This window comes from Convolutriloba macropyga, chromosome 3, assembly GCF_964194025.1.
Source record: "Convolutriloba macropyga chromosome 3, txConMacr16.3, whole genome shotgun sequence".
Taxonomy (NCBI): Eukaryota; Metazoa; Xenacoelomorpha; order Acoela; family Convolutidae; genus Convolutriloba; species Convolutriloba macropyga.
In genome coordinates, this window is record NC_134470.1 from 47,136,303 (window position 1) to 47,153,561 (window position 17,259).

The 17,259-nt window shown below is 35.0% G+C and overlaps 1 pseudogene; it reads right to left on the minus strand.

Annotated features, from left to right (window-relative positions):
* LOC142337096 (arylacetamide deacetylase-like) overlaps window positions 1–15,523 on the minus strand; it is a 30,581-nt pseudogene extending 15,058 nt beyond the window's left edge.
* Between the last annotated feature and the right edge of the window lie 1,736 nt (window positions 15,524–17,259).

Below are 17,259 nucleotides of genomic sequence, written 5' to 3' on the forward strand. Positions count from 1 at the left end.
AAACAAAGTTGTCCAGCAACAAAGTGAAATGTCTGGGAGAAATTATTTGGATTGATTTTAATTTTTTGTACACTTAGGCTACTTTTAGGCCACTTAGGCAATGAGAAGATGATTGCGCTTTTAGAGGTCGGCTGCGCTCTAGCTTAACTTTTAAGTGACCGATTGCGTTCAAAAACATCAAGTGCTGAAATTCAAAACACCATTGATTGTTCAATTTATAGACAAGTTTGCTCATTTAAACTGTTTTTTTTTTTGCAATTTCATAATTACCCATGAAATCTATTGATGCTCTCATTGCTGGAATCACTGATGAGGCTACAAAAGCAGCTGTGCTGGGTGTTGTACAACAACTAAAGGAGCATCAAGACCAATGTACTCAGAGGTTTGCTGAATTATGGGACTTTGTATCAGGTCTTGACAACAGATTAAGGGAGCAAGAAAGGTACACCAGTAAAGATTCTATTATTATCGATAACCCGACCTGTGATGCTCGACATGAGGAGACTTTTCTACCTCAGCTTCTTGTTTTCCTCAATAAAATGTACAAGAAAACTGATATTACGATTTCGGAATCGAGATTAAAAGCATACCATATACTTCGGGGACCCGTACCCCTGCAAGATAATTTAATGCCTTCAATCATTGTCAAATTTGTTCACTTCAGCGATAAAGCCGAGATATACAAAAATCGTAGGATGCTTAAATCGATGAAAAACGAAATCAACAACAAAAATATTTGGATGAAAGAAAGACTCCCTCCATTAGATGCGTTTGTCAAAAAGCTTGCTGAAAATAAAAATCTTATAGCGATCAGCAATAATTGCAGAGTCTCGGTGATGTGCAAAAACAATAGCGGTAACAATGTGTACGTGAAAGTAAACAATGCTTCTGATGTTGTCAACTTGAAAAATCCGGTTGTGAGAAATGTTGACAAATCTAAAACATTCCAAAATAACTCGAGAAATCCCTTCAAACGGCCTCAAAATTCGATGATGACTGACAATGACAAAGTTATGAGATTATACGCCTCAATGTCGCCCGATCAAAAACGGCTCATGGGAGAAAAACTGAATCATTGTGAGACACAATGATCATTCTTTTGTCTATCACCCCTTGCCTTCAAATCGATTGAATGATCAAACAAAACTTTCAGTTCTCAGTGCATAACAAGTACATAACGAATATTTGAGCTTTATCCTTTTTCTCATTCACACTTTAACTTTCAAATTAAGACCTTTGAGTTTTTTTTGATAACTTTTTTCGGCTAAGGGTCTATGTTCCAAAGAGGTACAATTGAGACAATTACTTACAAAATTATTTAATAAACACATGTTAAATTGAGACTTCCGCGATTTGACTGTGGTGTTTCTAATTTTTGGTTACTGTACGTTCTCTTTCTTGCGAATCGGACTCAGGGTTTAACAAAATAAAACAGAAATGCGACTTTCGCGATTCTCTCAAACTCTTAAGATGGTCACAGTCAAACATGATTGCGACTTGCGCAAATCCTGGTACCAATTGAAACTTTATTCGATGTAAATTATTTGTTGACTTCTCTTAATTTGCGACTTCCGCGAATTACGAGTGCTAAATAATTTTTTTTAAATTTCGTTTTGTTTTAAATTTGATTACTGAGCAATTTCTTGAATTGATAATTTATTTTTGAAAAAAGGTGTTTGTTTCCAAAAAACTAAAGGAACGCATGACGTTAACTTTTTTGAAACATATGGGATTTAAAGTTTTGCTTCAAAACATCCGTTCAATTCAAAAAAACTCCGATGAGCTTGAAGTTTTCTTACATCATCTTGATACAAAGCCTCACATTATTGCTCTGACTGAAACCTGGACATCCGAAAAAACATTAAAGGATCATTTCAGCTGACAGGTTGCTCCAAGTTGATAACTTGTGATAGAGAGAGTAGAGGTGGTGGTGTGGTATTTCCTGTCAGTGATGAACTCTCGGTAGAAATAATACAAAAGACATCTAAAAGGCACCAACAAATCCTTACTGTAGAAATAGAAACAGCCGAGAGCAAGTGCTAAGTAACTGTTTTATACAAAGCGCCAAATTACTCAATCGACAATTTTACAGATGATCTGATAGAACACTTAGAGAATACGGAAAGCGACGTCGATTCACGTATTCTGTGCGGTGATTTCAATACAGATATTAGAAAATTGAATAAAAATAGTACAAAACTAATAGAATTTCTCAAGTTATTTGATTATCATTTAAAAAACAGCTATGATTGTACACGTGAAACTGTAAAAACCAAAGTGCAATTGACCTTTTTTTTGCTAATCACAATTGCAAGTTCTATGTAGAAAAAACCAAAATTTCAGATCATTATTCGATCTTTCTAGAACTAGACATTGCAACAAAAAATAATGTTCCCCCCTGTCCAAAGTTGATCAAACAACTACACAAGCTTAAAGATGAGAACTTATGTCTTGATATTAATTTTTGTCTCTACAAAAAGTTTCAGGAAAATAGAAGCTTCATCAAATCTTTAGAGTTAAATGATGTCTTTACTGTCATTCAGTAGTTGATTTTAAAGGCCAAGGAAACTTATATACCCGAAAAGACTATTTGCTTTAAAAGTGGTTGTAAAAAAAGCTGGGTTACCAATAAAATTAAAAACTTGTCGCAGAAAAAACACATTTTATGGACTAAATATCTTAAACGCAAGCTCGAGGAAGACAAAGTGAAGTACAAAGTAGTAAGTAACCGGCTGAAGGCACTCTGCCGGTTGACTAAAACTGAACACTTTGAAATGAAAGTCTCTTCTAAACATAGTTCCCGGACTTTATTCCACCTAGCTAAAGACATTAGAAACGACCAGAATGAAAACAGAAGTATTTTGCTATCTTGTGATCAACTCAATGATTTTTTTGTGAACATTGGTCATCAACTAGCAAATGAAGAGGTTTGTCAAGGCTATCTGAGACACGTATAAACTGTCAGAAATACCTTATTTCTCCAAAAAACTTATAATTCTGAAGTATACAAGATAATTAATAGTCTACCAAACAAAAGTTCGGAGGACTGCTACGGTTTAAGCAGTCTATTACTAAAAGTTGCAAATCCAGTGGTGTGTGATTTGCTTGCCGATCAGTTCAATAAGTGTATAGATGAAAATGAATTTCCCGAAGTTTTGAAGTTAGCTAAGATTTTGCCGTTTCACAAGAGCGGTGATCGAAACGACGCTGGTAGTTTTCGACCAATCTCTTTACTACCAATTATTAGTAAAGTTTTTGAAAAACTTTTGTTCATACGAATTGAAAATTTTCTAAATGTCAACAGGGTTTTATCGCCCAGTCAATTTGGTTTAGAAGCAAACGTAGTACCATTGATGCGGCTGCAGAAGTTGTTGAGTTTTTAAGGACAAATAGAAATCTTAAGACACCATCTAGCTGTACCTTCACTGATTTAACTAAAGTTTTTGACACGGTGGACCATTATATTCTGCTTAAAAAATGTTAGGCATACGGACTCAGAGGGAAAATATTCAGTATTTTACAATCTTTCCTTGCTAATCCATCGCAATATGTAAAAATTACGACTCAGACGTCATGTAAAAAAACAATAAGCATCGGTGTGCCTCAGGGTTCAGTCTTGGGTCTCTTACTATTTCTGCTATACATAAATGATCTACCTGCAGTATACCAGCATTCGAAAGTAACTATGTTTGCAGATGATACAAATGTTTATGGAACTGCTCATGATCTAAACATTCTCAACAAAGACATGACAAATGTAGTGAATTGGATGTCTGCTAACAAATTGACTGTTAATTTTGAGAAAACGAATATTGTTGTTTTTAACAAAAACGAAAAACAAAACTCAAACAAGTTAACTATAGGTCAAAAAACAATTGAGAGCAAAGACACAGCTGAATATTCAGGAATACACATTGACAAAGAACTTAATTTCAGAAAGCATATTAAAATGGTAAAACAAAAACTTCAACAAATCACATCAAGTTTATTTCACTTGAAACGTTTTTTCAGAAAGAAAACTATGGTAAAACTTTACAAAGCTTATGTTCAACCAGTAATTCATTATGGGGCTCTTATTTATGGGTGTGCTAATAAAACAGATCTTAAAGACCTAGAGTGGTCACAAAACAAAATCTCGAGAATTATATTTTCTTGAGAGATTTGAAAAATAGAGACAAAATTTATTCGATTTTCGAAATACATATTTATGAGCTGTTCAAGATAATGTCCAGATGTGTTCGACAGGATCACAATAACGAAGTTTTCAAAAACATGATAACCGAAGATGAAATTGTCAAAAGTATGGGTGTTCAGGGACGAAAAAAACCTTTAAAAACAAGAGAAAGAGCTACTACTGAGAATAATAAGCTAATAGTGACAAGGGTGAGAAAGTTATACAATCAATTTCTTCAAATGGATGAAAATCCAATCAAATCAATAGTGTCTGCTGAAAAATATCAGTTAGAAAAGCTAGTTCATGATTTTAAGGATAACTTTATTCTAGGTGGTAGCGAGATGGTAAATGTCTTTTGGTAGTTTTTTGTTTTCTCATGGTCTTCTCTAAATATACTTTCCTTGATTTTAAACACTGAATAATTTGATGTTCTTGGGAAAAAGCCATTTTTATTGTGAGGTTGTCGATGATAGAACAAAAATGATAAAGCTCAATTTTGTCCAGAGGAGACATCACTCTGACAGGTCCATTGACCTATTTGATGTTCTCCCCAAATGCATATAACTTCTTGATTGTAAATTGTTTGTGTAATCATTAAGTGAATTACTCGATATATATTTGGAAAAATTCATTAATATTATTATTATTACTTTTGACGAGATTTTTAAAATGAATATGAAGCTCAAAGAAAAAGTGCTGAAGCGATCAGTGCGTAATATTAATCAGTTTCAATGTGTGTGAGAAAAAAACTCAACATTTAGTCGAATAAATAAATTGTAACTGAAAACAGCAACATCAAAGCTTTGTGTTAACTCATAGACACTTGCCATATACGAAAAAGCAGCCTGAAACAACCAAAAAGTTGTATCAAAAACATGTGACGTAGTTTTTCAGTTGGAAAAGAAGACTTATCCATGTTGTTTTTAGATTCTTACATCAACAGATTATTCAATTTTAAATGGGCAGACAATTTTTTGTCATAGGATTGTTATCATTATTTGATTATTTGTCAAGCTGATCAAAAAAAATGTATTAGCGGGTGAACAGACAAAACAGTCCCAGACAAAATAGTCCCAGACAAAACAAAAATATTCCCAAACCGCTTTCCAGCTGCATGCACAGTAGCGCTGACAAAATTTTGTTGAAACAAAATTTTCAGCCAAATAATAGCATTACAAATTCTATAAACCATACAGTACTTCTTTCGCCATAAGTTCCCAACTGCGTTAACAAAATTCTTTTGCAGAGCTTACGTAAAAATATAGCTTAGATTTGTCTGGTGTTATAAGATCTCATGACCCGAGGATACAAATATTTGAGGTGTTGGGAACCATTCTGAAAATGGAAAGAAACCAACGGTCACGCGTTTTGCCATTTCGTTTATCTATTTCGTTTATACTTCTGGGGCAACTTTTTAAAATGAATATGAAGCTCAAACAAAAAGTGCTGAAGCGATCAGTGCGTAATATTAATCAGTTTCAATGTGTGTGAGCAAAAAAATTCAAGATTTAGTCGAACAAATAAATTGTAACTGAAAACAGCAACATCCAAGCTTTGTGTTAACTCATAGACACTTGCCATATACGAAAAAGCAGCCTGAAACAGTCAACAAGTTGTATCAGAAAACATGTGACGTAGTCTTTCAGTTGGAAAAGAAGACTTATCCATGTTGTTTTTAGATTCTTACATCAACAGATTATTCAATTTTAAATGGGCAGACAATTTTTTGTCATAGGTTTGTTATCATTATTTGATTATTTGTCAAGCTGATCAAAAAAAATGTATTAGCGGGTGAACAGACAAAACAGTCCCAGACAAAATAGTCCCAGACAAAACAGTCCCAGACAAAATAGTCCCAAGAAACCAGACAAAACAGTCCCAGACAAAATAGTCCCAATGCCATTATAATAGCTCTCACACGTATGATTTAACAAGCGGATAATTTAATCCCATGTTCGGTTGTGATAGTTTCATATCAAGTCCCACGGGCCGCTGAGGCATGGCCATGTCCATTAAGTATGTTAAAACATACGGGTAATAGCGACTGCTAATTTGTTGTCGGATTATTGAACGAACATATCAAAGTACATTGGGTATTATGGCATTAGGTACATTTTATTTGGGACTATTTTGCCTGGGACTGTTTTGTCTGGTTTCTTGGGACTATTTTGTCTGGGACTGTTTTGTCTGGGAATATTTTGCAATTTGGGACTGTTTTGTCTGGGACTGTTTTGTCTGGGACTGTTTTGTCCGGACACGGTATTAGCGACAATACGAAAATCACCGACCAAATTGCCGTTCTTTCGTCGGTTATACCGGCAGCAAATTCTAGCGGCAAAAGCAATGCAACAATTGGCGACTACTCGCCCAAAATCAAAGGACGAGATTAGATTCGGCGACGAGATCAAAGGATTAGAGTCAAGCACATTTGTCGCTAGTTTTGCACACTGACACTGTAAAATACGAAAACCAGCGACCTATATACCAAAGTTTTGAGGGTTTTGCACTTTTTCGCGCTCGCCTACTTTCCTGATCTTAATACATGGGCATAAAATATTCGAGCAAATGTGCTTTTTGCAACAAAATGTATTTTGGTGAAAAACTCCTCTGACTATTTGTGATAGTTCATCAACGTATTCTCTTACTAATAGAATAGTTCACGTTTTATAAAACTCGGCACAAACGGCCATTGTGTCCAATCACTTTACTACGCCATGTAAAATTGAACAGTCTGAACCGCTTTCCAGCTGCATGCACACTAGCGCTGACAAAATTTTGTTGAAACAAAATTTTCAGCCAAATAATAGCATTACAAATTCTATAAACCAGACAGTACTTCTTTCGCCATAGGTTCCCAACTGCGTTAACAAAATTCTTTTGCTGAGCTTACGTAAAAATATAGCTTAGATTTGCCTGGTGTTATAAGATCTCATGACCCGAGGATACAAATATTTGAGGTGTTGGGAACCATTCTGAAAATGGAAAGAAACCAACGGTCACGCGTTTTGCCATTTCGTTTATCTATTTCGTTTATACTTCTGGGGCAACTTTTTAAAATGAAATACTGATTATATGCCGATCAAATAATAATATAACTTTTAATCTCTTTGTACAAAAAGAGACATTTATGTAAAGATGATTATGTCGAGAAAACATGTTATTATTTTTACAAAATATTATAAACTGAAATTTTTGATGAAACAACAGAGTTATGATGAAGTAAGATTTCCAATTAATAAAGTCCCTTATGTGAAAGGGAAGAATTGTTATTGCAATCAGAGAAACAAAAAAATTAACAAATAGATGAAGGCTAAACTGGTAATTTTTTCCTTGTCCAGAACAGATTTGTTATTGCTCTATTGGAGATTTCTTGACAACATGGAGGTTTTTTTAGTTCAAAAAAATACATTAAATAAGAGCTTTGCTCCAACAAATTGCTAAATAAATTTAGAAAGCTTTTCCCCAAAAACTTCAATGTGGTTAAGCGTTATAAGCGATTTTAATTTCCCATTCAAGCGATTTTAATTTCCCGGCAAGCGGTGCGTTAATTTCCCATTTTAATATGCAACTTGCTGTAAACGTAACCCATTGCAGAATCTCTAGTGCCACGTTAGTGACCAAGTTTCCTCCAGCACTGTCACCGAATAATTGAATATCAGTTCTATCGATACTCAGATCTTCACTCTTTTCAAACAACCAATTGACCATCTGAATAGAGTCCTCAACTGCAGCTGGGAATGGATGCTCAGGTGCCAGTCTTTACCTGATCAGGAACAACTCTTTGCCAGTCTGCGTCTCGAACTCTGCTACGGATCCGGACAGCTCCTCTAAATTTTTATGTATAATTAATTTCTTCCCGATAATTGACATCTTATCCAGCGGCCGCCTACATTTAATTAATCTGAGTCAAGAATAGCATTTAAAGCATAGCTAGATAACGGGATGCTGAAAGGCATGTGGGCTGTATTGTTTCTATTTGGAGACAGTTTAGCTTTAAAAAATCAATAGAATATAAATGTTTTGTTAAGTAACAAACAACCAGCATCTCCACGACCCATTGGTGAACCGGTTGAAAATTTTTGAAGATTATCATCAAAAGTATTAAAATTTATATTTTTGCAATTTTCAGCTTGAAAACGCTGATAACCATTTTTTTAACCTTGAGTTGCACAATACCCCCAGTGAGCTACATAGGATTGAAAAAAATGCTTATTGCTCCGACCGCTCTCGAGGGGCGGGACTATATACCCAAAATGGTTTTTTTGTTCAGTCAAATTTGACCGATTGATATATTCATCGTAGAAAGTTGTGAGTGGTATCATAAAAAAGCCCGTCCAGCGTAAAATATGAAATTATAAAAATCTTTTGGAATTTCATGCACGAAACAAGCTTCTTTTGGTTCACTTTGATTAAATTTGCCGGAAGAACACACCCAAAAACCACTAAAACCCTCTTTGTAAACTCCACAGGGGGCTAGTCCTACTTCCATTTCCATAGAGAGTGCTCTGGAATTAAAGTTTTGCCGTTGTTTGCAAACTTTTCTCGTTGATTTTCGAAAACGCCGAACTTATTTTTGACATCTCACTAACAATTTACCTATATCTATAACTTTCGAAACAATTACGTGTTCTTAAGTGACGAACGGCAAAAAGAATGCTAGTTTTGGTCCAATTTTGGACTGTTACAATCCAAAAACAATTCGGATTCAAATCAGCCGGTCCTTTTTTTTAAAAAAAAGATCTTCTTTATGTTAATTAAAGAACAAAGCAGTTCAAATCAAAACTCACTGATAGCTCAAAGAACTTCCTAAGTAGTTCCAAATTATTTATCTAGTTTTTAACTCAAAAGCTTGTGTTCATTTTGACTTTAAGAATTATTTGATTTTTAAATAAACAATGGATTTGAAATTGTCACTAATCTTCTCTTAATTGGGTCAACTTGTAACTTAGTGTCGGCAAAGGAAGAAAGTTTCTTCTATCGGTTGAATTAAAATTTAATTTTTTAATGCGTTAAGTTATGGTTTTCCAGCTTTGATACTACCAGTTTTCACAAAACATTTTTCACTTTTAGTCATTTGCCCACTTTTCTTCGCTTTTTCTCGCTTATTCACATTGTTATATTATTGACAGTTCACGTAACACAATTCACAATTATTATTGACAGTTCACAAGCTTTTGCGTTGGAGGCAATCTTTTTGTTCATAAATCAACTTTTTGGAAAATACTTGAATTTTTGGTTTTCTATCGCTTCCTTATTTGGTAGACAATTATGCCAAAGATGGGGATGAGCGAGGTTGGACTTTTATGTGCAAATGCACATTACCGAGACTACTTGTTTGATTATCAGAAATCACAATTCCAATCGAAATTGTGAAAATTAAAAAAAATATCTGAAGGTTTAATTTCTGCTGCATATTTCACTTAGTGAGTATCAACAGTGAAATGTTTTATATGTTTACGTTCATCTTAAATCTAAATTCTAAATCTAAATTTTTAATGATGACTTAACAATCAAGCATTTCGATAATTGGCAAGAAACAAGCCGAGTATCCAGTCCGAGAAAACAAATGAGAAAAACGAAAGCTGCCCAAAGTTTTGCAAAAAAGATGTTTTTCATATTTTCTCATCTCAGAAGCAATTAAAACCAGTATTTGAACAACGAGTACAACAGCTACTAAAATTAAGCATACGAAACCGCGAAATTATTTTTTAAGTAAATTATGTTAAAAATACTTTCATACGTTTTTTAAAAGGTTGACGTTTTTGTGTTAAAAATTTTATAGCGTCGAAATAATTAATTATGGTTTTAAGCTGGGTTGTTAAAGTCTGATAACTTCTATCGGTATTTTGGTGTCATTTTTAGGGCTAGTATCAGTTATTAGGGGGCAAAAACTTTCAAAAGTTTTTGGTTTTTTCCGTCCTCTTTTTCGACTGTTCGTATTTATTTTTGAAAACACGTCTAATGGAAAAACTAGCAACCAACCGTTGAGTTTTGTGGTACTTGTAGTAAAGAAATTAGGGTTTGGCGGGATATGTCAAAAATTCCAGATTAATTCCATTACAATAGTTTACAGCTCGATTAATTTTTTTTACTGCTTGTTTAAGGATTGCTGTTTTTTGAATGATTAGGTTTTAAAAGCTTAAAAGTTTTAAAGTTTGAACGTTTGAGAAAATAGCGTTTTTGAATTACTTGCTAGTTTGGTTAACTGACTCTCATTTTCAAGAAATGATCTTTCTCCGCGGAAAAAACTGTCGAGAACTAGTACGTTGAACCCCTCAATTTGTGCTAAAAAAACTTGCTTTAAAATGGTTTTGAAGTGCAAAAAATGAGTCTCTGAATTTTAATTTTGAAAGAATAATCCAATTGCAATCTTTCAACTGCTTTTTTTGGGTCTCTCATCCACTACCCTATGACACGATCTCAACATGATCACGGCCCTCTTATCTCTGAAGATGACGAAACGTGGACAGAAAATTGATGACGGAAAAAAACAGGAGGGTTGCAGCTCTATACCAGTTACATCAGTTGCAGTTTTTTTCAAAGAGAAATGGTTGTATGCTTTTCTTTCCGTTCCATTCTACGTAATCTACGAACAAAGCGTTGCCACCTAACTAAACATTGCTATATACGTTACATATATCGATTTATAATTATAAAAATTTATTAAGTTTTTTTTAGAGAATTTTGGATACTTGAGAGTACAAAAATGACATAAAATCTTAGTTATACTCAAGTGTTTGTCGTCAGTATACACTTGCGCTTCCAAAAGCGAGAAAAGCAGACCAACCCTGACATAGCAATATTTTTGCAAACCAACTTTTGTTCTCAAAATAGAAAACCAACACCAAACAGTGGCGCTCATCTAATGATGTTTGCGCTCATCTTTTGAGTTTGCGCTCAACAGTGAAGTTTGCGCTCATCTAATGATGTTACTTATAGTTGTCAATATAGCAGTTACATTTGAAGTGTATGAGTTTGCCAATCAATCAACAGAAAATAATTTTTTTAGCTCGTTAAAAATATACATCATGCAAGGAAACTATAAACTTTGAATTTACTATTTTATCTGATTTTGTGGAATACTAGGAATACTACCTATTTTAAAAGTTGGCAATTCACGGCCAATTTTGAGCGTGCCAAAAACGAGGCCCTCATTTTGAACGAGGCCCCTGATCACGGGCGGTTTTGTCTGAATCATTCGCCCATGGCTGACAAATTTGGTCTGGAGGTGTAATTTTGAACAAAAACCTGACCCGGGTTGTGCGAATGAACCAAAAACAGTTTTACTTTAAGGGATAATTTTTCGTAGAGTTCTTAAGAATTTAATTTCTTGAGTTCAATTATTTTGCTCACCTGGTGATCCGAAAGCAAATCCTCCCCCATGTATGTACACGAGAGCACCCTTCTTGTGTCCATCATGTCCTCTCTCCCTTGAGTACCGGAGGATCTCCGCTTTTCCCTCCTTGTGAACGCTTTCCAATTCACGCTGTGCCTCATTGCGCAGGCACTGATTCCGAAATTCTTTCACCAGACGGGTAGCCTCTCGGAAAGTAGCACCATTTGTGAATATAAATGAAGGCAGCTGAAATTGCACTTAAATTTATTACAATTGGGTCTCGAGGAAAAAATTTGATTGGGCTAATTCTTGACTTCACCTTTAACCAAAATTTGTTCCAACAAAATGCAACCGGGGCAAAATTTACTACTTCAGGAAACAACCACATTACGTGGCCAATCCTACATTTTGAGCAAGCAAATTTGCTTGCTGAAGTCAGCATTGTAGGCTCTCACATGTTTTAAGATAGGGTTTTTGTAGGCTTTCCCGGACAACAGTATAGCAAGGGAAACTAGTTCAAATTTGGTCAAATTTGAAGGAATTTGTCACAAATGTCCACGACAGCGGAATTTGATTGCGCCGTGAATAAGACGGACAGATTTTCCCCTCTACAATCCGCAAAAATACATCCCTAGTATCCGCGCTAAGGCAACTACTTTGCGCGGTTTAAACATCACTAATTTCCACAGTTTTTGATGCCTTTGTCACTATTGTCCAGGTTGCTACTGTCCGCAACTTTACTGTCACCATCATCCGCAATTAATGTAACTATTATCTGTGTCATTATTAAACGCAATTAATATCACTATTTAAGCGCCTTCTAGTTAAAAATTAGATTGATTGTTCTAATTGTTTTTGATTGCTTTAATTTTTGTTTTAGAAAGAAGTAAAACTGCCGTCCCTAAAGAGTCGGGATAGATTCTAAATGCAAAACCTGGTGAATGAAAGCACAATAAAAGAGAAATAAATACAACAAATGACTGATAAACCAGGAGTAGTGAACAATGACCAATGAACTGTATGGCGAATTCTTCGTATGAAAATTGCTCAGAAACTCTTTTCTGTTAAAGCAAAACAACTGTAAAAAAATCCACATTTTTCAATTTCTGTCAGCTGGATCTGAGGAAAGCTATCTGCGGAATCAAACTAAATAAAAAAGCATTTTAATCTTGATATAACTTTTATCTACAGGCATCTATTTACAGGGGAGGGATTTTTATCAAGTTAGTCGATGATTGGATTAAAATTGAAGTTTTATGATTGAGAATGAATGAATGATGAAAACCAGTAAAAAAAGAACAGAACAGAATCAATAACATATGAACTGGAGTATAAAAATTGAAAAAAAAGCATTCAATTAAATTTTCGTTTTTTATTTAAGTTTTTCCACTAGTTCCTTGACCGGCCCTTTTGAACTTTCTTCGGACTATTGAATGAGGCAATTTTCCTCACATTAGTAATGGCCCTGAGTAATAGGGTCTCATTCTTTGCTTCAGCTCAGTGAAACAGTACTGAGGAATTTGTATCAAAATAATCATAAGACCAATTTTCTCCATCAAGAAAAACAGCAGTGCGGGGTTTTACTAGCATAATCAAAAGTCTATATTTATTTATAACGAAAAACAGCACCGAGTGATTCGCATAATCTGAAGCTAATTAAAATAAAGTCTAGTTTTGCTTCTAATAGTTTTTGACGCTATTAAAATGATTGCCATTGAGTCCAATTCACTGTCAGAGGATCTAAAATAAATAGTTGTGCGTTGATTGCAGCTTATTCTTCGTACGCTTTAATCTAAATTTTGTACAAGCAGACAAGTTTCTGTTATTGGTTTTCTAGCTCATAAATAATCTCAGCATAATTAAATTATAAATTAGAGAACAGCATAAAACTGAAATGGAATATATAATCATACCCGAAATTGCGGACATTGATGAGCTTTTCCCCGCTCATAAATTGCAGACATTTGTAACAAATACGTGATTTGTTAGGATCAGTGGTGGAACTTTGTTTCAATTGTACGCAATTTTTCTTGTCATTGTTGTCCGTAACTTAACCAATTTAATACCATGCAAAATGAAGTGACAAAAGTTACCACTCATGTTCGCAAACGCGGGCTCCACTGAATTTGTAGGATTGGCGACATAATGCAGTAGATAGCTATACTAAAACAGAACTACATCGCGAAAACACCTTCCAACAACTAATAAAAAATGCATAAATTCTATAAGAACTGGGGAGAGTGTTGCGATAAAAAAACCCATCTTATCGAATTATATGATACCTGTAGTCCCCTCTACACTGCATATTCTCGTCTTAGCGTGAGTTTTAAGATACTTAAGATACTTGGTATTGTCCCTCGTTTTAGTGTTACGGGGAGGTGGAAGGTACATTAATTGGAAAGATGGATAATAATGGTAGAGTCAATAATCAAAAACTTATGTTCGTACACTGGTATGATTGCCTGAAAAAATCCCGTTCATAGTAGTTGTAGAGACAAACTTTCCCTTGTCACCCAGGAATAGTTATCTCGCAAGATTCGTACTAATTTATACTAAGTCAACTTGCAAGTTTCTGTATCCTTTAGCCGATTAAATGCGTTACACGTTTGACTTAGTATCATTTTTAGCAGCTGAGAATTGAGAAACAAGGCAGTACAATTGTTTTGTATGGTGTTGTGAAAAACTTGATACGGCCGTATATCATGCCGTACTAAGTTTAATAATTTTTCTACGGCACCGTATAAGTCCTTGTAAGTTTTCGAAGTTTTGTCTAAGGTGGGCAACCTGAGTAGTATGAATTTTGTAAGATCTTACAAGTTTTGAAACAGAACTTACAAGATTAAGCAAGTAATGGTTCTCATTAGTACGAAATTTATATTCTTTCATATGTTCACTGATCAAAGAATTCAAAAGTAGAATTTCAAATTGAAAACACGTTGATGAAAAACAAATGGAATTTAGCTGAAGGGGAAAGCATTGGCTTTGAAATGACCCCAACGATGCTCATTTGTCTGTTTTGCCGTTTTTCGAACGTTCGTTTCTTTAACTTTTTGGACAGACTAAATGGGCATCAATATGCGCATTAACGATTAATATTGACCACCGCTGACTGTAAATTTCGGGTACAACAATGGGACCTTAACAGAAGTTTGTTCATTTCCAAATGAAATCATTTTTTAAAACTTTTATTCAGAATTGATGGGAGAACCTCAACGTTTACTTTAACAACTGAGGATATGAATCCATACGGAAAGTGGACGAATATAAGAGTGTCATAAATGAAATATAGTCTCTCCCATAATGTTGAAATAATCGGACGTTCGAAAACGCCTAAACATACGACTGAGCACACAAAAGAGCAATGTGGACATTGTTTCTGAAACGTTCGATTATTTCAACTTTATCGGACACGCTCTATAAGACGTTTTCATTTGGCTCCAATCGCTACTACCATTTGACTATCAACAAGACCATCCCGACTGCCGCTAGACGATCCAGAACAACTATCAAGTACGGTCGCACGCATTAACCAAAACAATGTCATTTGAACAACAACTGGGTGGCGCACATAACCATTGGCTGATATCAGCACTTTTTAAATTTCAGTCTTGACCTTTGAAGTGATCGTTAGCTTAGTACTGTAGGTACTTACTATTTTGGGGAGTATTCTGCGAAGAGGGACAATGAAGTGAGTGTAACATACAGGGAACTCTAGTCTGTCATCAGAATCGCTGTACTGATACAAAACAAATGCTAACGCAGCTACTAGCAACGTCAGACACAGAATTGCACTTCTAGAACGCGAAGTCATTATCAAGCAAATGCTATCATGTTTCAGTTAACTTAAAACGATATGCGAAGCAAATGTTGTATTCAAATTGTGTCGAAGTCAAACTTGACATTAATTGAACTTTCTCTCATAGATCTCATTGAAACATTGGAGGACAGAGTTCCAACATAGTTTGGATTTTGGTTATAGTTCACTCAAAATTAAGTGTTTAATTGGTTTATAAGCTCTTTGCTATAAATGCAGAGTCAGTAGCAGGAAAGCACTTTAAATCATGACTAATGAGTAGTTAAAATGTCATTAGGCAGTTACTATCAAATGAGCAGAGGATGTTATTAATATTAAGTCCTTATCCTGAAGAAAACGAATTTCTTTCGGGGTGCGACTTTGAATTTGATAGCATTTTGCAAAGCTTGCATAACCTGCTCGCCTTTTGCTAGGTTAATCAGTGATAGCGGTTCTTTTTCTAGTCCGAGACATGGTCGATCGGTGGCAATTTGGGCCAAGCTATGGTTGACTTGGACCCTTTGGGTAAAATCATCCACCCAGATCCATGCTACCCATCAGCGAAACCGACCCTTATTGATCCCTTATTGGTTACCCCGATCAATAAGATCGATATTGATGAAGTTAGAGGGGCACGCAGAAAAACGTTGCAATTTGAAAGTTCAATTCACTATTGTTTGATTATGGGTGGCAAATATACTTAGTACATCAGCATATATAAATAGCGTAAATTACCCGCGCCAAAGCTTGATCTGGATGTGCGAAATTAGCTCGAAGTTAGCGCGTGTGCTCTCTCAATTTTACTTATGGAGTCATGCCGAAACTCCTCCTTTCGAGCCAGGTTTCTCCAAGGAGATATGTACAAAAGTGTGTTTTCTTATTCCAAGAGGTTTGGTCAGAATATCTTCAGGCATGTTTTCTGTTGTTAAATAAGACAGTTCAAGTTTCTGGTTTTCTACCAGTTCTCGAATAAAGTGCAGTTTTATAGCAAAACGTTTAGTTTTTCCAAGATCCACAGAATGCTTACTTAGGACAATACAAGCCCGATTATCCACAAAAATTTTTAGAGGTAATTTACAGAAAACCCCTAAGTCCCCTAGAATTCCACTTAGGTGGATGGCTTCTTTACTTGCTTCAGCAATAGAGTTAAACTCTGCTTCAGCAGTTGATGTTGCTACAGTCTTTTGCGCCTTACAACCCCAACTTATTGCTCCAGACGACTCATTAACACAAAAAACTTAAGTACACATGTTATCTCTGTTCCCTGTTCAATCAGCATCAGCAAAATTCAACAAATCCAGAATCTGAGTCTTACGGAAAGTTAAAGTCTGACTCATTGTTTCTTTTAAGTATCTAAGCACACGATTGACTACTTTTCAATGAACTTCTCCGGAATTTTCAACAAACAAACTTAGAGCATTAGCAGCAAAATAAAAATTGGGTATAATCGACAAAGCTAGATAGTTAAGGAAATCTATCAAACTTTGGAAGTTATTTTTTTTATCATTCTAAGTTGCTCTTCACTCCCCTCTTGAGGCCATTCGTTTTTCGAATGCTTGCATTTCTCCTCTAATGGCGTACCAATTGAGTTACAATAGTTCATTTTAAGTTTCTAAAATTTTTTCATTGCATTTCTCTTGGCTAGTTTTTATTTCCCAGGAATTCCTTTCGATTTAATTCCTAAGAAGCACGCCAAATCTGAGTTATCACTAATTTTATACTTTTTGGAAACTTCAGTATGGAACCAATCACAAAAAGCCACAAATGCCACAAACTATGAAATCATCTACCTACTTTTCGTCCTGCCTTTCTATAAACAAACGTTTATCATGAAATGAGTTAACAAAATTTTGTGTAACCAGGAATGCCTTCAAATTAAAAATCCAGTTACTTCCAGATTGTTTCAAACAATACAATCTCTTTTTCAATTTACACACCAAAAATTCTCCACTTGTA